A 22,839-nucleotide genomic window follows, 5' to 3' on the forward strand; every position below is an offset into this window, starting at 1 on the left:
GATTATTGCACAATATTGTTACGAAAGTTTCGTAAGATTTATCCCACATAAAAAAGTCCCCTAGCGACAAAAAAGAAGTAGTTCAATAACATTAAAGATGACATCGAAAATTATGAAATGTCTATGGCTTGTTTTTTAACCAGGAGGAGTAAACTAAAAAGACAGATTCATACCCAAGGAAGTTACTAGAAAAGTCACCAAATACATCTTCTTTTTTGGCTGAATATCTCGGCCTTGCGATAATCAAGTAATCAGTATCGGGCAACGTCACACGTCGATTCTAACCTAACTTTGTTTGTTTATGTTTTTTTAAATAGATCTTATAAATATGCAACAAAGCTATGAAATGGCTTGGTTTCATTAAAAGATTTTTGTAGGATAGCATCGATAAAAAATTACACTTTTATCTGCTCTCAAGTTGAAAATTCAACTGTTTTGTTTTCCATTTACTGAAGCATATATCAAAAAGTTAGATAGAGTTCAAGGATTTCTAAAATACTGTTCTTCTAAACTACGTAGACGTACACCATATTCTTATTCTGGTGTGATCAATTTCTTAAATCTAAATTTTTTTCTTGCTAGAAAAATTAGCTTTGACTTCATCATTATTTTTAAGCTTAATAATCCAATCTCCTGAATTGCTTTAGCTAATTTGTTTTACATATTTCTTTCCGTCCATTGCTTTAGAATTCACTTTTTCATGTTTCCCATCATATAATTAATTATATGTCGACTTGACACTACATGATTTTATCATATGACAATATCATATGAGATTTGTTATGATTCCTCGTTTCTATAATGTTTTAAAAAATCGTGTTTACACTGAATGATAAGTTATGACTTATGATATGAGTGACAATGAGATTTTATTGATTATTCTTTTTGTTTATGGTCATAGAGATATTAGATACAGTATAGGTAACAACTATTAGATTTTTGAACTAATATATTGGAAAATAAATATTTGCTTGCATTGGCTTCCTGACTTTTAATTATAATACGCAGGCAAAAACTGCATACAGCTAATAGTAATAAGAAAAAAAAAATCAGACGTCTTTGGGTTCGTAGGTGGCTCTTACGTAGAAATAGTGGACGAGGTTACGGGGTATATCAAATTTAGTATTGACATTATACCAAATATAAACACTAAACTAAGAATATAATAAACTAAATAAATACTAAAAGAAAAATACGACACAATAGCACAAATTAGATAATAGGCTCAATATCAATGCAACAAACAAAAAATAAATAAATAAAGGATGTTGTCTCTCGGTAAGGAATGTCGCTGAATTGACATAAGAATAAGGCGCGATATTTAAATATGTTGGTGTTACCGGTATTACTACCGAAAATCATATGATTTTATAATGCGGAATAGGTACCTTCCTATTTTCCTGTGACAAGCTGTGACGAGCCGCATGGCAGTGCTTATGACAAATTCATATGACAAATCACACAGTGTAAACATGGAAATTTGACTTCATGACCAAATCATATGACAAATCAGATGATAAATCATGTAGTGTAAAGTCGACTTTAATAATCCAATCTTCTGAATTGCTTTAGCTAATTTGTTTTTCATATTCCTTCCCTTAGCGGGCATATCATTAAGAGACAGACAAACCAACATAAGTATGTGCGAACAATGCAAAATTCAAAATATTAACAGGGGATAAAAACAAGAAAAAAAACTGGAACGAACATGTAAACCGAATGGGCCAGATCGATTAGCGAACATCTGTAAAAACAACAAGCCGTAGCAGAAGAAGAAGACATTTCTTTCCGTTCCTTGCTTTAGAATTCACTTTTTTATGTTTCCCGTCATATAATTAATTATGGTTCAAATATATGTGGTCCCACTTCTCATACATGCTAATCAGTTACCTTACTAGATAGATTTTTTTTTTTTTTTATTAGAAAAAGATGTCGCATCCACCAAAAGGTTATTAGCGACGGAACAAAATATAAATAACAAAGTTAAACACCTACAGATTATACAAAATGTTTATGGATCTAAGATAATTCACTATATTGTCACAGGAACAGTTTTGACCTAAAGCCTGTGGTAGAGCGAGTGGATCTTGTAGCGCTGTCTTTCTTGGTCATATTTACTACAAATTGTTAAAAAGTGTTCGACTGTTAATCGGACGTTACACTGATCACATATAGGTGGATTTTTCTTTGTAAAAAGGTAGGAGTGCGTTAATCTGGTATGTCCTAGACGTAAACGAGCAACCGCAATTTGTTCTCGTCTATTGCGCGACGATGAAAACCACTGAGACACATTATTTTTGATTTTATTTAAATTGAAATTAGTTTGAGACCACTCATTTCGCCACAAACACAACACTTTTTAAAATAAGCTTTTAAGTCACTGGAAATACACTTGTCTATCGGCTTCGACAAATCACTTGAAATTGCCTCTCGTGCAACACTGTCAGCTCCTTCATTTCCTGTTATTCCGACGTGTGAGGGAACCTCACACCTGAGAGTTAGATGATACTGAACGATTGTCTACAGAAGAGTCACTATTTAAGTCAGAAATCTCTTTCCCTAAGTGGTTGTGTAGTTTCTTTTGAAGTTTTGTAAACTTGCTTTTTGTAGATCTATCATTTGCATATTGATAGCTGCTTTGTAAAAGATGGAGTAAACCAGCCATATCAGTTGTAAATTCTTTTACGACGCTAATAGTGTCGGGGGAGCCTTGGACATTATCAATCAGTAAAGACAATTGGTGGAAATTTAAAACGAATGGTGGGGTATGATTATCAATGAAATTTTCAAGAGTTTCCCGTGTAGATTGGACTTTAGATGAGCGTGGTTTTTTTGGTTTAGAGAGTTTGGGTTTTGCAAACAGATTTTCTGATGAAATTGCTGAATCTGCGTTTTATGGAAGAACTTGCGTTTTCGCAATTGCTATTAGAGTTTTCACTTAAATGATGTGGCTTTATTACATTTGGAAGTACTGGAGCAAACTCATTCGTAGTGACAGAAGTCGAGCTTGTAGTTTTATTTGTAAGATTGGTTGAAATGGTTGTTTCAAAAAATTGTGGTGATGTATCAGTTTTATTAGAATTTTCTGCAGTTGTATCTAATGGAAAAGGAGCTGATAGATTGGAAAATATTGCTTCCGAAGTTTGTGAAAACGGTATTGCCGCTGAAGGAGGTTGATTAAAAGTGTTGCTATGAGTAGGAGTATTAGTAGTTTCTGTGTCGTGGAGATTTGTAGGTGTAGGTGATATTCTCGGATTTAATAATGGATAACTTAATGACTGCTGGGTGTTTGGTACCTTGTGTAGTATACTTGTTGAAGCTGTTTGATTTGGTACTTCATTGTTTGACTCAATATAAGTTGATTTCGTTACTGAACTGGTTTTGCATTGGGATGATATGTGTCCTGCATTTTTGCAAATAAAGCAGGTGAGTGTACCTTGTGACAAAAATATGCGGTAAGGTGTTTGGTCGAAATTTATTAGAATAGAATCTGGAATTGGTGATGTTATAGGGCTTATATAAACTTGCCTCCGAAAGATCAATATGTGACTATATTCGGGAAGAGTCGAGCTAATTTTCAGAAATGTTATTGGGGAAATAAGCTTTAAACCGATATTCTGTAATTCTTCAACTAATACTTGATGAGGAATTGATGGGCAGACTCCAGACAAGACTAGTCTTTCTGCTGGAGAGACAAGTCTTCGTGCTGTTACAACTTCGCCGAGTACTTCTATAGAGCCATGTTGTGTCTTGAAGTTATCTACTACGGTTTTGTTTGCCAAATACATGCAGATTCTATTATGAGATAATCTAGATGAAAAAATAATATTTTTTTGGGTTGATGATTGTACCCAAAGGAATGAGAGAATCCTGCAGTTTAGCATTATCGATACAACTAAATACAATTGCTTGGTTCTTACTCGGAAAAGAACGTAAAGCGACTGAAGCATAACTGTTTGTGATATTCGAACGTTGATTTACTGGACTGGTTAGATCGGAAGGTGTGTTTACATTGTGTGAAGTCATTTTAAGCTGCGGTGGCGAAGGCCTTACTCCGACTCTGGTAGATGAAAAACCAATCGCATGCTACTATAAGCTACTTATAGCAGCTAACCTCACAAAATGATTGTACGGTAGTGTATATTTATTATTTGACGTTTTCTTTTCACAATAATAAAATAATAATTACGTATAGATGACTTACGTAGTAGTATCTAGTAGATAAACACTTTAATTTTAAAAAACTATTTAATAAAACCACTTGTTTTTATTAAAAACTAGGAGTACGATATCAGTACAACTTAACCGTACCTTGCCAGGGCCGGTCTCACTAGATAGATTTGTTTAACTATATATCAATATCTTTAAGTTCTATTTGAAGCACTAAAATCAAAATGATACTTTGTATAAATAAGTGTGTACTTGCAATATCTTTAATGCTGGATTCTTGTTTAATTTGAGCAGTGGGTTTGTTCCGTTTGTTATCAGTAAATAAAATTTACTAAAAAATACTGGATTTCTGTGAGATAATTAACAAATTCAATCTATTATGTTACATTCTAGCATAATTTTGCAGTTTGCTTGTGATGATCTGCAACCAGAAAGAATAAAACCAGCTATATCAATACAGCATAAAAGTACAAATACCAAAAGCAAAGTATACAGGCTATGACAATAATGCGAGTAACTAAAACACAACAGTAATTTACTAAAGTTCTTTTATTGTGATGAAAATAAAATGAAAATGCTTTCTAACAAGTATACACTAAGTTTTAAAGATAGTTGTCGTTTTTCTTATTATAATTAGATATAAATAACATACGTTTATAAATTTATAAAAAATTTAAACTATTGTTACGAAAGATTTATCCCACATAGGAAAAGTCCATTGACGAAAAAGATAGTAAAGTTTGAAACGTCAAAAAATTATAATTATATAGTTGTTAGTTAGTTATATTGTATTGTCATTTTGTTGTTGTTCTATTTTATTTTCAAAATTGTTTTGTTTTTCTTCTAACTTATCTATTCTACTAGTGATTTGACTTATCTCTAACTGAAAATTTTCGTGAATTTTGGATAAACCATATTGTTGGTGTTGAATAAAGTTAATTTTCAAGAAGTGTAACACTATATTTATCTGTATACTAACTATACTATCTTTATCTTAGGCTATCACTATTGCGTCGTCTGGGTAAAAGAGTATTTTGATTTCTTTGTTTCCCATTCTGTATCCTCTTCCTTGGGTAACGCCTTTGATGATTTTATCCATGATCAAATTAAAGAGCATAGGGCTCAATGAATCCCCTTTTCTTATTCCGCTGCCCTTTATTCTTATTTCTATAGGTTCTGTAAGTTGTCCATCTATTCTGACTTTCATTTTGTTGTTTTGGTAAATATTTTAGATAGTTTTTATAATATTTAGGAGCACTGTCAAACGCTTTCTTTAGGTCAATCAGACACAGAAATGCTGGTCTATTATACTCTAGTGATTTCTCAGTAATTTGCTTTATAACGAATATTGCATAATATGAACATGATCTTATACTATTATTTATATTTATTACAAACAAATAATGCAACATGTAGAAAGTGTGGTCAGAATTTGACTCATAATAATATACACGCACTGACTTAACGCGTTTGGTTAACATCGTACGCCTCAATTTCCATAGCAACCCACTACTACATCAGTCAATTAAGTTCGCAACTGCATTACAAATGGATACCACATTCGTCAAAGCAGCTCAAGCAGTAGAATTACTGAGAGAAGACCTGAGCCAGAAGGCCGTGCCAAATTGACTAAATTTAAGCCAATCTGCTGTATCCCGAGTGTATTGTCGGTACCAAGATACTGGTGATTATGTTCGTCGACAAGGAGGAGGCCGTAAACGAATGACAACGGAGAGAGATGATCGATTTCTTGTATCGAAATCCCTGAGAAATCGACATTTGACTGGTGCTAATCTCGAAGAAGAGCTTAGAGAGGTAAGAGTTGTGGTTACCAGTATTTGGATAGTCAGAAGCAGAGAAGGCAGCCAACCTGAAATCAAAAAGGGCAGCTACGGGTCCCAAGCTTACTGCTGCCCAGAAGTACTGAAGATTAGAATTTGCTCGCGAACATCTGGATTGGGACGACTATCAATGGAGTCAGGTATTATTCTTCGACGAAAGTAGAATCTGTTACATGACGACAAGAAGCGTCAAGTCTGTAGAAGGCCAGAAGAGCTATTTGCCAGAAGAGTTATATACGAGACATTGTGTCATATGGAGGCGGTTATTGTATGTTTTGGGCAGGCATTTACATGGATGGAAAAACCGAATTAGTTTTCGTGCCTGGTGGAGGACGTGGAGGAGGTGTAATGGCGGATCGTTACATAAGAGACATTTTGGAGGAACATGTGGTTCCATACGCGAGGTTTATTGGCGATGTCTTTATTTTACTGCACGACAATGTACGATGCTATATCGTACGAGTCACCACCACCTATCTGACTGAGATAGGTATACCTACAATACATTGGCCTACGTTGAGCCCGGACATAAATCCAATAGAGCACGTTTGGAAGGAGCGTAAACGAAGGATCCGGGAAAAAAATCATGCACCATGGAGCATAATGGAATTGAGAGCTGCGCTTAATAATGAATGGGAAGCAATGCCTCAAGAATTTATTAAAAAACTCATTCGATCCATGCGAAATTAATTAGAAAGTATAATTAGGAGTAGGGGTGCTAATATCAAATACTGAAAAATAAAGAAATGCATTTTGTAATTGATGATTTCTCTGTTCATAACGTCTTTCTTGCGTTAGTTCCATTGTCGAATATTTAGGAAACTTTAGAAAAATATTTATGTATTGCATAATATTTTTAATATGCGTCTTCCAAATAATGCAATAGCAGTTTTTGTAAGTTCAATAATTAAGTTATTGTTTGCACATTACATCTTTTTATTTTCATACTTCTTAGATTAAAACAGAAGGTGTTATCTCAAATATCGCTTTTGAGTCGATTGTTTTGCACTCAAGTGTATATATATATATATATATATATATATATATATATATATATATATATATATATATATATATATATATATATATATATATATATATATATATTTATATATATATATATATATATATATATATATATATATATATATATAAAGTAGTTAGGTATTATTGACTGACACGTTATGTAAAATAAAGTTTTATTTTGAGGTTGCAGTCATTAATAGGGCAGGAAAGTAAAACTCTTTGTTCTTTAATCAAGCTTTCGCAAAATTTATTTGCTTCTTCAGGATATGCTAAAATATGGTAACAGTAAATACAACGAAATTAGAACTAAATAGCATTGTATAAAACTAGTAAAAAAAAACTTACAACATGAGGTTAATCCATTAAATTTTCAAATTTGCAAAACATTAAAACTTAACTTATTTTAAAAATTATACAGTTATGTAAGTACAATATTCCAATTTAATTTAATTTTGTAAAAATTCATTTTGACATTGATTGTTTGATTTATGTCAGAAAGACACTCGTTTCTGTTTATTATATTTTTTGTTGTTGATAACTAGCTCTTGATTGTTATTATGGTTACGTACAAAGTGGCGCCAAATATGAATATTTAAATTTTTTGAAATTCTAATATTTATAGTCAGAAAATCTAATATTGGAAAATTATAGTATTAATTTTCGTAAGACAGAATGTAATTATAGATATTGCTTAGTTTATCAATATCAGTTTTTTTATTAACGCATTGATATTTATTTATGCATACCATTTCTAAGAATTCTCTTTTATTTAATTGGTTTTCGCGTCTTAATATATTAGTTTCATTGAAATTAAATGAATGATTTTTATTAATTGCATGATCTATTAATGCACACGTATTTTTATTATTTCTAAGGTCACTTTTATGTGATGTTAGTCTGCCTATTAGATTTCTAGATGTGTGTCCGATGTATGACTTATCACAATTTTCGCATGGTATTATATAAACTACATTTGAGCTTTCCATAATGCTAATAGGTGATTTAGTTTTTGTATACAATGATGCTAATGTTTTAACATTTTTAGTTGCAACTTTAATATCAGAATAGTTAGCAAAGACTTTAGTTAGTTTGGGTGTTAATGTTGGTATGTAAGGTAGTGATGTGAAAGTAAATTGAGATTGCACGATTTGTTGATTTGGTTCTCTTGTTTGATTTCTGTCAATCATTCTATTATTAGGATTATTAAATAAAAATTTGTTAATTATTTTAATTGGGTACGAATTCTCTAATAAAATGTCTTTAAGTTCTAATAACCCTTTGTTGATTATCACACATCAATAACATCAACAAAGGGTTATTAGAACTTAAAGACATTTTATTAGAGAATTCGTACCCAATTAAAATAATTAACAAATTTTTATTTAATAATCCTAATAATAGAATGATTGACAGAAATCAAACAAGAGAACCAAATCAACAAATCGTGCAATCTCAATTTACTTTCACATCACTACCTTACATACCAACATTAACACCCAAACTAACTAAAGTCTTTGCTAACTATTCTGATATTAAAGTTGCAACTAAAAATGTTAAAACATTAGCATCATTGTATACAAAAACTAAATCACCTATTAGCATTATGGAAAGCTCAAATGTAGTTTATATAATACCATGCGAAAATTGTGATAAGTCATACATCGGACACACATCTAGAAATCTAATAGGCAGACTAACATCACATAAAAGTGACCTTAGAAATAATAAAAATACGTGTGCATTAATAGATCATGCAATTAATAAAAATCATTCATTTAATTTCAATGAAACTAATATATTAAGACGCGAAAACCAATTAAATAAAAGAGAATTCTTAGAAATGGTATGCATAAATAAATATCAATGCGTTAATAAAAAAACTGATATTGATAAACTAAGCAATATCTATAATTACATTCTGTCTTACGAAAATTAATACTATAATTTTCCAATATTAGATTTTCTGACTATAAATATTAGAATTTCAAAAAATTTAAATATTCATATTTGGCGCCACTTTGTACGTAACCATAATAACAATCAAGAGCTAGTTATCAACAACAAAAAATATAATAAACAGAAACGAGTGTCTTTCTGACATAAATCAAACAATCAATGTCAAAATGAATTTTTACAAAATTAAATTAAATTGGAATATTGTACTTACATAACTGTAAAATTTTTAAAATAATTTAAGTTTTAATGTTTTGCAAATTTGAAAATTTAATGGATTAACCTCATGTTGTAAGTTTTTTTTTTACTAGTTTTATACAATGCTATTTAGTTCTAATTTCGTTGTATTTACTGTTACCATATTTTAGCATATCCTGAAGAAGCAAATAAATTTTGCGAAAGCTTGATTAAAGAACAAAGAGTTTTACTTTCCTGCCCTATTAATGACTGCAACCTCAAAATAAAACTTTATTTTATATATATATATATATATATATATATATATATATATATATATATATATATATATATATATATATATATATATATATATATATATATATATATATATATATATATATATATGTATATAACGGTAATACTTTTTCTGGGGATTGTTGTTTTCCTTATTTTTTCAGAAACACAAAAATATGCTTAATTAAACATACACGAAAATTCAATTAATATTGGGTCGACCCTATCAACTTTAAACGTGAGGACAACAACACAAGGGATGAGACCAGTTTTCGGAAAATAGATTGAATTGGTCAAGTTTTCAGAGCAAGAGGTCACATTTTAATATAATCGTTTTATCCCGAAATTCTCAAAACCCTCGGGACAAGATATTTAGCTGCCTCCCTAGAGAAGTCGGCATTTTTGTATTTTAAATTTTTCGTAAATTAATTTTATTAGATTTTTTTGTTTCCAAATCTCCATTTTTTAATTTGGATCGCACTTTATGGAAATGCGGCACAAATATCATTTTGTTTCAGATCAGATATGAGGTTTTGTTTTTTATAATAGAATATTACCTTCCATTTAAAGCATCTTACATATTTGAAGACCTGGCCGGACAAACGTTGTAAGCGACAAATTTTGATAAAGTGATGTTTCAGTGGAAAAACATTCTTTATGCTTTAAGCAAACTAGTGACATCATCTATTAGCAGTAATTTAAATTCAATACCCTCTTTACAGAACTAAAAAACACGGCGCGAGAGGAAAAACGTTACTTGTGCATTAAACATGGCGGAGTTAGCGTCTACAACACGTGTTTTAAATCATCTAAATAAAGGTAAAAAACGACAAATAAATTTTGAAAAGCGGATGAAAAAAAAAAACACGTAAGCGATTAAAAAACAGTGGACAATTTTACAATAATTATAAAAATGTTCCAGTTCCAGAAAAATTGCTTCCTAATGTGGTAAGTAGAAAAACGTTGTGTTAAAAATCTGTAATTTCACTCATATTTCCGTTTTTACGCTAAATCTTATTCATGTTCGCTCAACGGATGTCAGTTAATTACGCTGAAAATGGGACACAACTTATTTAATGATTTCTATAAGAAAACATGTAATAAACAGTCACAATATTTGGGGTTATGTATGGAAGTAGCAGAGCCAAAGAGAAAAAGGGTAGATGAAGCCACGTCAAAACGTCAGTCTACTGTAAAATATTAGTTGTTGATTACTGGAAAAAGACAACAGGTATACCAAAAAATGTTTTGTGAAACTTTTTCTATAATAAAACGCAGAGTTCAAATTTTCTTTAAAAAAATCAAGTCAAGCCAACAAAAACCAAAGAGTCTGTAAAAGACCTAATCAGACAACATATTTTGTCTTTTCCATCTCAAGAAAGTCACTATTCTCGAAACAAAAAACAGTACCCTAACCCTGACCTAAACATTAACAGAATGTTTGAGCTCTTTAAAATATTGTATCCAGAAGTTGAAGTAAACTTCCATACTTACAGAGAAATATTCAAAGAAGATTTTAATTTACGTTTTGGAGTTCTTCGCTCCAATAGTTGCAAAATACATGTGATAAGAATTTTATTAAACTGAGTGCTGCAGAGAATGAGGAAGAACGGGAGAAGATTTAAACTGAATCCGAGCTACATCACCGAAAAGCAGAAAGAGCATACTCATCTTTGAAAGCTTATGAAGAAGCAGATAAGTTGAATTCTAATGTCATAGTTTTATGTGTGGATTTGCAACAAGTCATTTTTATACCTTACTTATCACATTCCGATGTTTATTACCGGCGTCAGTACGCAAATTATAATTTTGCTATCCACAGTATGGGAACCTCTAAATCTACTATGTGTTGTTGACATAAAACTGTAGCCAAGAGGGGCAATGCTGAAATATATTCCTGTTTTAAGGTATGTTATTGAGAATTTTAGACTAGAGGTTGAAGCTGAATGAAAACTTATACTATGGTCTGATCGATGTGTCGGTCAAAACAATAATTGGAAGATGTGTCACTATCTAATGTCAGCAAACTTTGTTATTGAAGTAAATCAAAAATTTTTAGTATCAGAACATAGCTTTTTACCATGTGATAGAGATTTTGCTCTCATCGAAAAGATAAAAAAAGCAGTCAGCTATATTCTACTAAACATGTACTTGAGCTAATCAAATCAGCAAGATCAAGAAAACCTTTTCAAATACTTGAAATGAAACAGGAAGATTTTGTTGACTTGACCTCGGTTGAGAGTCAAATTAAGAAAGACAACATTAAAATAACAGAAGCACGTTGGATACAGGTCACAGCAAACGAACCGACTGTTCTGCGGATAAGACAAACGCATAATATCCTGCAGCCATGGCAGACATCACCTTTACTCAAGAGACCAAGAGGACGAGCTGCAGTCCGAAATACAGTTTACAAGCTTATTGAACTAGAAGCCATGCCTCCACTGTACAGAGAACCTTTAACTATTTCTGATAAGAAAAAAGCAGACTAGCTGAAAATGACTGAATTTTTAGAAGAACAGTATAGATCATTTTATTGTGAATTGCCTGCACATTCAATTTAATCTGATTTTGTTTATCTACTATGTAAGTTTAAATGAGAATAAATTTTTGTTTATTTTTCAGTTTTTGTATTTTTTTTTTAATTGTAATTTTGGGATCCCTTAATAAGGCTAGTATTTTTCTAAGTTAAAAACGTTACAAGGAATATTGTGTACAAGTAAAATCTATTAACGGAAAATGTTGCGTGTTCGTTAACGCTAGGTAAACATGTAAGGTTTATCTTCTGCAAAAAATTACTTTTTGGTTTTCTGCGCCCATTAGTCTTTTATTTTGTGTTATTTATATTCAACATTATTACATTACTAATAATACAGACAAGCAACACTTCAATTCACAAAATTTGGTAAATAATATTGTCAAAATAGTTTTTTTTTTCTATTATCTGACAAATTTCATTTTGTCGGTTGCAACGTTTTTCCGGACAGGTCTTCATTTATGTACGCAATTCTATTCACAATTATATTTTTTTATAGACAGCTAACTTTATATTCGTTTACAAGCCAACTTTAATTAACAACGTCTGTGCATTCATATTTCGGACCCATTGAAAATATCTTAATTGGAGCAAGCCTTGAAATAAGCCTTGTATTGTTTGGATGGTTAGTTACTCACAAGAACTTTAAATCATAACCTTAACTATTCACAATTTTCCGCCTCCTATAAAAAACCAATCTGTGTGTCGGAGGTAAACTATACTATATCATAAAATATAAGTTTAATATTAGGCCTTTTTTAATTCCTAACACTAAATTTCAATTTAGCCCTTTTCCGGACAAGGTCGGTCCAACGGGCCCGAGACACCAATTATTTTATTATAAACTGATAAAAAAAAATTGATTGAATTTTCTGCATTACTGAATTTGTTTAGAAGTATGTTTCTTTCAACATAGTTATGAGCTATTTAAAATATTCATTATCATTTTTGAAATTATTGCGTCGAAAGAATTTTGTCACGTTAAGGGGCAACACGGGTCCGTCGGACCCTATTTGTATTTATACCTAAAGTTGTCGTCTCCGGTGTAATTAATAAACGTATGAAAATGATAGCATCTTGGTGCAAGTTTCCATGTTTATTAATTCGACTGGTCCAACGAAGACTGTAGTAACTCAAATTTTCCACTTTTTGAGTTACGAGCGCAAAACAATAAAACATAATGATATCTTCCCCAGGAAAGAATAGTATCTCAGTAAACGTAGTTATGCAACCAATATTACGTGTAAGAGTTTTATAGTATCACCGATTTATGAAAAACAACCGTAGAAAATCATCGTATCTTGAGTTACAATAGTCTTCGTTGTTATCTGAGGCGATAGCATAGGTATCGTAACATGAGTTACTACGGTATTCTGCGTTAGTTTAAGGTTATGTTCAAAAGTTTAGTTTTGTTATAATTGCCATAATGTGTTCCAGAAGTGAGTTAATATTGGAATTAGCTGAGAAAGCGTATAAAAACACTTAAACGGATATTTCTTATCGTTCTTTTGAAGGTAAATTTATAATAAACTTTATTTAAAATAATAACAGCAAAGTAAAAACCTACTTATTTTTTAAGGTAAACATATTGCTGAAAGTATTGTAGAAGAAAGCAAATACAAAAAGGCGAATGAGGATCCTGGTGACCACGAGACTGATATTAATCCTGAATGTTCTACAGATTGGTTTAAATTCCGCATGAAAAAATATTACGTAAGCATTTACCTCATTTTTGTTTAATTTTAGTAAGCTTAGAAGAGAATGAAGCCAATAGGAATGAAAATGAAATAATTGAGAAGGAAAGCGATGAGGAACCATTTCATGCAGACTCTGATACTGACCCAGATTACATTCCGACAGAAGACAAAAACATCCCTGAAGTAATAATTGAACCTAATAAGAATATAACTGAAGCAACCACAAATAGAAAGAGAAGAAGCAGAGGCAATATAGAGAGAGTAAGTAGGAAAAGAATTAGAGACGTTAGTAAGTGGGCGGATGAAAAATCTAAAACAAGTCTAAACCTGGGACTTGAATATGAAAATCGAAAAGGTATTCAAATTAAAGGAAGACAGATGGGTGCACCATGCGCAAACACATGTAGACTAAAATGTGCTACCAAAATAGCTAAAGAAGATAGAGACCTTTTTTTCAATGAATTTTGGAAGTTAAAAGATCATACGAGAAAGTGGGATTTTATTGCTCGACATGTGAGACAGGTTGCCAAAAACAAGTAACTATTACTGCAGAACAACGGTCTCAAAGAAATTACTCTTGAGAATATTACTTCTACATTCGCAATGAAAAACAACGTGTTTGCAAAACTATGTTTTTGGAAACCCTTAACGTTTCAGAAACTTGGATCACTACAGCATTAAGGAAACTGAAAGATGGTGGATCACTAGAGGAAGATAAACGTGGAAAGCACACTAACAGACCACATAAACTATCACCAGAACTTATAGACAACGTAAAAAATCACATAAATCAGTTTCCTGTAGTACCTTCCCATTATACCCGTAAGAATACGATGAAGATGTACCTTGAAGAAGGGCTAACTATCCAGAAAATGTACCGATTGTACAACGAGCATTGCGAAAAAAATAACATCACTACAGCTGCCACGTCACGCCAGTATAGAGATATTTTCAATGAACAGTTCAATATTGGGTTCTTTAAACCAAAAAAGGACCAGTGTACTGTTTGTTCTGTTTTTAATATGGCTAGTGATGCTGAAAAAGCAAAATTGCTCGAACAATATGAGTCCCATATGAAAAATAAAGAAGTTATCAGAAACTGAAAAGACATAGACAAACAGCTTGCACTAGATGATAAGAGCTTGTGTGTGGCTTGCTTTGACCTTCAAAAGGTTTTAGCTACCCCTTTGTCTAACGTAAGTGATTTTTACTACAAAAGCAAATACTCTAAATATAACTTTACAGTTTATGATGTTGGAAATAATCAGGGTTACTGCTATGTATGGCACGAGCAGGTGGCTAAAAGAGGTCCTAATGAAATTGCCAGTTGCCTCTGGAAATTTTTAGATCTCAAGGCACAACAAAGTGTTAAAACGATAATATTCTACTCAGACAACTGTGGGGGACAAAATAGGAATCGTTTTGTGTTTTCGACGTTTGCTTTTGCTGCTGCTCATTTTCATATTGATATTGTTCACAGATTTCTGGAAAAAGGCCACACTCAGAACGAGGGTGACAGTATGCATGCTGTTATCGAAAATGCAAAGAAAAGGCAATCGGTTGTATATGTGCCAGAACAGTGGGTTACATTAATTAGAATGGCTAAAACTACAGGAAGAGTTTATGATGTTACGGAAATGTCCCAAGATAATTTTTTTAATTTTAAAAAACTGACTGATACCGAGAATTGGAAACTTGACAACGAAAAAAAAATCAATAAAAGTTAGCAAAATACGAGAAATAAAATTTTCGCATGAACACCAAAATTCTATAATGTTTAAATACGAATTCGATGATGGTTTTAGAAGTTGTGACATAAAATTAAATCGAAAATGCAGAGCACGGCCTTCCACTACTATCAAATTTCCACCGAAACTGTATGATGCACCATTACCAATTGAAGAAAAAAAGCTAAAAGGATTACTGTGGCTGTGTAATACTGGCAAAATACCCACAATGTACCATGGATTTTATAAAAATCTTAATTCAAAGAGTTATGTACCTCCTAAAGTCGAGCTCGGAGTTGATTTAGTTGAGAGCGAAGAAGAGTCGGATGAGGAAAATTGAATTAAAATATAAAACTGCAAATTATATCAGTAGCTTCTTCAAAATGTAGCATTTTATATAAATAAAGTTAAGAAGCATATAATTCTGGTATTTATTACTTTAAAAATATCTCCATCGAAAACTATAGTAACTCATTCAAAAGTCACTTATGACCATTTCTGTCTTAAATCTGTTTTACCCTTGTAAGATCATTATTAAAAGTATCACTTAATGCTATAAAAATATCCATTTAATAGATTAATAAATTTTGGTAACAGTGTAAATACATTTTTATAATTATCTCAATTACATAAAAAATGAGTTACTACAGTCTTCGTTGGACCAGTCGAATTGTTCTAACTATTGCGCAATATGGTGTAATATTGCGTAGTTAGCCGGTACGCTCTTATTGTGGCATTGTCTTGAAGAGACAATGCCTTTATGGTTTTATTGGTGGTGAAAATAAAACACAGTCTTTCTAAGAAGAAAAAAACTCAGCTTCAGAGTCTTAGAAAGTTTGCAGAGCCCTTCGAGCAAAGTGCTCTAGGGAGCTACCCTACACGGGTAAAACCATGCACTAGACACTACTGACTTGACTGACTTGAGATCCGAAAATGTCCCATATTTAAAGATAAATTAACTTTTATATGAAACTTTTTCAATTCTCAACCAATTAAATTTAATTATAAGGTCCAGAAGGAAGGGCGATGCACGTCGAGGTACGTGATTGGTGGCACCTGACGACAAAGTCTGAATATTTGTTACAGAAGTTAATCTGACAGACCGTTAATGTTTTTGTGGATTATATACACGACTTTTATGATTCTGGAAATCTAATAATAAAGTCTAAACGTGTAAAAAACAATGTAAACATCTCTTTGATGTGAAGATCAAATAGATGCTTACAATAGGTGGTATATGTATTCTAAATGACTTTTAAAAGCTGATAATCATTGTTGAAATGTAATAATATTGTTAGGTAGATACCTATATATATTTTGAAATAAATAATGCGTCTGCTATCAGTCGTTTGATATCGATGTTAGTGTCGACAACTAAGCTCCTAAAATTATATTGAATTACAGTGAAAGTAAATAGTGCGAATAAAATGTCCCGAAAACCATTATGAGCTGCAAAGCTGCAAGATATTGCTAATAATTTATGGGATTCCGATGATAAAGAATCTCCTAAAGTAGGTGGCATTGAAAGTGACTCTGAAATTAAAGATCATCTTTTGGAAGCAAGTAAAGAGGCTGTTCAGCAAGTACTATTAAGTAATAATGAAGAAGAATGTGTAGATACAAGTTCCCAGATTTTAGAGTGTTTCAGAGTGTAGTTTTGAAACTAAGGATGGAATATAAATAGAAGGGTCAACCACAACCGACAGGACATACGCGATCCTGCGACATAATAAAAAGCAAAGTGCCAAAGTAATGTAAGCTCCTGGTCAAGGTGTAGATGGTCGTGTTAATTCCTTTTGTTTGTTTTTGGACGAAAAAATTGTAAACGAAATAGTGAAGTGTATAAATAAAGAAGCCGAAAAAGTCCTGGGGATAGAGAACTGGAAATATTGCGACTCTACAAAGCTATATACCTTTATTGAACTACTACTAACTGCAGGGGACCTGAGTGCCAACATCCATAATCTAGATATATTTTGAAGTAAGTTTTATGGACCTAATTACTAAGAATAATTAAAGAGAGGAAAATGCAAAACTTGGGTCATGTGTTGAAAGGCGAAAGATACGAATTACTTCAGTTATACTGGAAAGTGGAAGGAAGAAGAGATCCAGGAAGAAAAAAATCCTCCTGGTTGAAGAAAGTTGAAGAAAGTTGAAGAAAGCTGAGAATCTACAAAACAGTAATTAGACCAGTGGTCACATATGAATGTGAAACGTGGACCCTCTCAACCACTGACGAAAATCAACTGAGAATATTTGAGCGCAAAATAGTAAGGAAGATATTTGGACCCACCCAATGCAGCGATAGTTTGTGGAGAATTAAAATGAACCACGAGCTGGATGAACTAATGCAGAGCGCAGATATTGTCAGATTTGTAAAATCACAAAGACTAAACTGGCTTGGTCACCTAGAAAGAATGCCAGATAATCGAGCTGTAAAAGTAGTCCAGACATGGAAGCCCCAAGGAAACAAAACAAGAGGAAGGCCCCGTAAAAGATGGATAGACTACGTAGAGAGGGATCTTAAAACCATGAACATCAGGCAGTGGCGAAGAAAAGTATCCGACAGGGCAGAATGGAAGAACATTGTTAAGCAGGCCAAGACTCACAAAGGGTTGTAGCGCCATTAGAAGAAGAAGAAGAATGTTGAAGAAAGTAAGAGACTGGATAAGCATGGACACACATTCGATACTAAGAATAGCTCAAGATAGAGAGCAATCTGCTGTAGTTATAGCCAACCTTCAGTAATGGAGAAGGCACCTTAAGAAGAAGATAATGCTCTTGTGCATAATAATTCCGATCTTTCTAATATGGAAAAGTTTAGTTATCTTTTGCAATCACTTAAGGGAGTACCTTACAATTTAGTTAAAAGCATTAAGCTTCAAGACTCAATTATATACTTGTTTACAACACCTTAATTGATCGCTATTAAAGTAAACGAGAGTTATCTATTATTATGAGGTTTTTTCCTGGTTTTTCCCTCATAATTTACTATGGAATCACTAACAGGAGAATTTTACTGTCATCATGAAGTGTGTTTGTCTTTTTAAAGACGAATTACATGCTATGATCTTTTCTGACATATATTCTCAAGTTAAAGTTGATATCATATAATCGAATGAACTATCTTATAAGTAAAGTCGTCCCAGGAACGCAACTCAACAATATTGGCAATATTATTTTTTAAAGTCGTCTACTTTAAAATGTATAATGTATGTCTGAATTGTCAATATAGATGAGTCAGATAAAATTAAATTATTAGAAGAATTTTTCACTAAGTAACAAAAAAAAAACAAAATTTGTTTAATTTACTAATGTTTGTATTTTGAGAACGATTTCCGAAGTGGAAATTGAAACGTCAATAAACGTACTAACACCTTTAATTGTGGCTTATTCCCATTTAAATAGTAATTATCTAGAGCATTATGGAAAAATATACAAAATGCCAGTGTGGTTAAAACTGATGATCCTGTTTTACTTAGAAAGTTATTAGATATTGTCAATGAAAATTTAGCCTTTCTACAAAGAAAAATTACTTTTTTCTTCCTCTTAATGGGACCTTATTCTAATGAATTTATTGATGGACAAATTGGATGTAGAAAAAGTAAGAGCTTTTGAATTACCCGTTGCTTCAAAAAATGTACCTACCTATGAGGAAGTTTATAAGTTCATATTGCAGCGTTGCACTTCATTGAAGTCGTATAAAAGACAAGTTAGCAAAAATGTTAAATCCGTTAATTCCGATACTTCTAATAAGGTATTCATCTCCTCAAACTGCTACATTTATGACCAGTTATGTCAAAAATAAGTGTCTTTTTTGTGGTTCGGATCATGCTGTATTTATATGCAACCAATTTCTTGCTGAATCACCTCAAAAACGTTTTGACTTTGGTAAGCAGAATAAATGTTGTATAAACTGCTTGTATAAAACTCATGTTACGGTCAAATAAATGCCTTTTATTCAAAATATGTACACATTAAAAAAAAACATCATACTGCTCTTCACTTTTATAATCTCAATGCAAATGATCATACTTCTTCTTCTTCTCATAACGAGGTTGCTAGTTCATCTAATAATCATATACCTTCTATTTCCGCCTTATCAAATACTTTGACAAATAATCTCGTGCTAGCTACAGCTACAATCTATGTTCTCAATCGTTTTGATAAAGCCTTGGATGTTAGAGCTTTGTCAGACAGTGCGTCTCAAGCTAACTTCATTAGTAAAAAATGTGTACACAAATTAAGTCTCCCTAAACTCAAGGCGGCTTTATCGATACAAGGTCTTGATAAAATGTGCACCCTAGCTAAATCAGGCGTAAAATTGAACATTTCTTCGTCTTATGACATAAACTTTCATTCTTCCTCTTCATTCTTTCATATGATCCAGACATGCTCACATTTTATTTTCTCATCAACAACATTGTCATGGTGCCGTATAGATATCAGTATTACACTTTTAGCTTTCTTAGGTACATAGGGTACCATGGTAATATCAGAAGTGAATCGAAACAAAGCAGTATCAACTGGCCTTTTTCTTTGAGGTAAATATTCTGACGGAATTAAAATATATTATAATATAAAGATATAATTATATTATATAGTCTTTAATTATAATAGCGTAAGTAATATCCTTTTTTTTTAATTTGCGAACCATTCCTACCGAAGTGTACCAGTTATCGCCAGTCACATTGGTCTGTCGATTACGCCAGTCTTGAATTAAATTTGCGACTAACTTTAAATATATGTAAACCACATATTGATGCCTCCACTGCAATTTTAGTGTTAGCTACAAGTAATAAAAGAAGGCACTGAGGATGATCTGAGCTAGATCGATAACGTTATGTATCTACAAATTTTGGACTACACTTTTTTTACGTTTTTAAGTTTTTTATACAAATATACAAATTTTTAAGTTTTTTACTTCTGTATAAGTTTTTAACTATGGTATACAGCCAACTACTGGGATTTTCTCATTAATTTTTATATTCCTCTTAGTTTCTCACAAAATCTACCAGATAATGTAAAAAATACCTTCTTAACCTAAACAACAGAATTCCACAAAACGCAGGCGATAATAATTCCATTACTGAAACCAAATAAACCACGAACTGATCCTGATTCCTATAGGCCAATTTCTCTTACTAATACAATGTGCAAAGTCTTAGAAAAAAATGGTAAATTACAGACTAGGATGGTTTTTGGAAAATAATAAATTAATAATAATCAATAAATAAAGCCTAAAATTCGTTAAAATGTTTTCTCATTATGGTGGCTTTATTATATCTATTTATGTCAGTGACAACACGTTTGTTTAACACAAATGGCCCGTTTGGTGAAAATTAACCATTTTTAATTTCTCCTTTTATTCCCTACGATGTTTTAGGAAACTTCATTTCATATTATTAATAGCATAACTACAATATTATTCGTTTTGTCCTTAATCCTCGGCAGGCTCATAACACGAAACTTTACAATTTCGCAGATGTAACTGCAGTGCAAATAATACTGTTTTTGATATTAATTTTTAAGTCTTGTTCTCTAAGCGGCTATAAAGCAAATATTAAAAATTTAATAAACTTACATGAATCAAAACGAAAGCGTTAAAGTTTTTTAACTCTTTATTTAATTCATTGATATAACGTGTTCAGTCCGACAATTGTACCAGGTAATTTATTATTAAACTTAAACACACTATTTAAAAAATATTGCTTTTCGTTTGTGCTGCAATAGTTTCCCTATTTAAGATAATTTTTAAAATCTAATGGCCTTTTAAAATATTCGGTTTATCCATCAAGAGAGGACATGCAGCAATACATAGAGTACTGGAATTTGACAAAAAATAATTTGGCAGAAAACTAGTTAACCAACACAACAAACTTTGGTAACAATAGTTACGAAAGTGACAGACGAGAAAGTTGCTCAAACTTTGTTTAATTGAATTAAAGTGGACCAAACGCCAAACGAATAGAGAAACACTATATTAGTACCAACTTGTTTATGAAAACAAAAAATGACATGAACTGATGATATCCACCATTTTTTCTTACGAAATCTTCCTCTGAATGCAAAACTAATATTAGTTGATATTTTTAACAATCACTCAAGCAAAGAAAGTCTTAGGATGTCTCAATGGTATACTGTGGAGTAAAGAGATAACGAAAGGAAGAAAATTTAATATATATGAGACCATGATTAAAACTATTCTTCTTTATGGCGCTGAAACATGGAGGATTAGTGAAAAGAACAAAAAGCGAATAGAAGCCGTAGAGATGGATGCAATAAGAAGATCTTTAGGTATTTCCAGACGAGACCGAATCAGAAATGATGTAATAAAACAACGTATGGGAATAGAAGGAAATATAACTCAAGATATAGAGAAGAAACAATTTAGTTGGTATGGGCATGTTCAACGGATGCCAGCAACAAGACTCCCCAAAAAAGTAGTAGAATGGCAACCGATAGGTCGACGGAAAAGAGGAAGACCCAGATTAGAATGGCAACACGGCGTAAACAAGTCCATGAGCGAAAGAAATTTAACAACAAACGACTGCGAAGATAGGAAGAGATGGTGTTTAGGTATCGAACAACGTCGAAAGACGTTTTAAACCGATGTATATATATTTTTAACAATATCTTTATTTACCATGACTTTCTATGACAAGCAACTATAATTAAAATCCTTAAATATAATAAACCAAAAGACGATCCAAATTTCTATCGTCCAATATTACTTACTTGGTGTACCTGCAGACTTTTAGAAAAAATTATTAATTATCGTCTTAAATGGCACCTTGAAAACAATAACCTAATAAGTATCAGACAAAGTGGAATTTTGTACGGGTAGATCCACAACAGACAATCTAATAACACTTGAATCAAGTATACATGAATCCCTTCTGCATAATCAAAAACTTATTGCCGTATTTTGTGACATAAGAAAAGCGTTTGACATAACATGGAGACATCTTATACTAAAAACACTCGAAGAACGGGATGTTCAAGGCCATATGTTGTCCTTTAATAAAAAGTTTCTAGAAACACAAAGTTTTCGAGTTAGAACCAATGGATTTACATCTTCCAGACGAGTACTTTAAAACGGCACTCCACAAGAAACTACTTTAAGTCCTACTCTCGTTCTAATTGCAATAAATAGTAATATAGATTAAATAAAACTACCTGTATTTACTAGCCTATATGCAGATGACTTAGTCATTTATCTAAAAACAAACAATGTAACTCTGAGAGCACATATGATTTAAACTACCTTGCAAACAATTAAAAGCTGGTCGCAAAACGGGTTTTATATTGTCTAGTGAAAAGACACTTTATTTAATTTTTGGCAAAAGAAAAAATTATCCTAATGTTCAATTAACACTAAATGGATTTGTCCTGAAACACGCAGAAGAATAACG

This window comes from Diabrotica undecimpunctata, chromosome 4 (assembly GCF_040954645.1).
Source record: "Diabrotica undecimpunctata isolate CICGRU chromosome 4, icDiaUnde3, whole genome shotgun sequence".
NCBI lineage: Eukaryota > Metazoa > Arthropoda > Insecta > Coleoptera > Chrysomelidae > Diabrotica > Diabrotica undecimpunctata.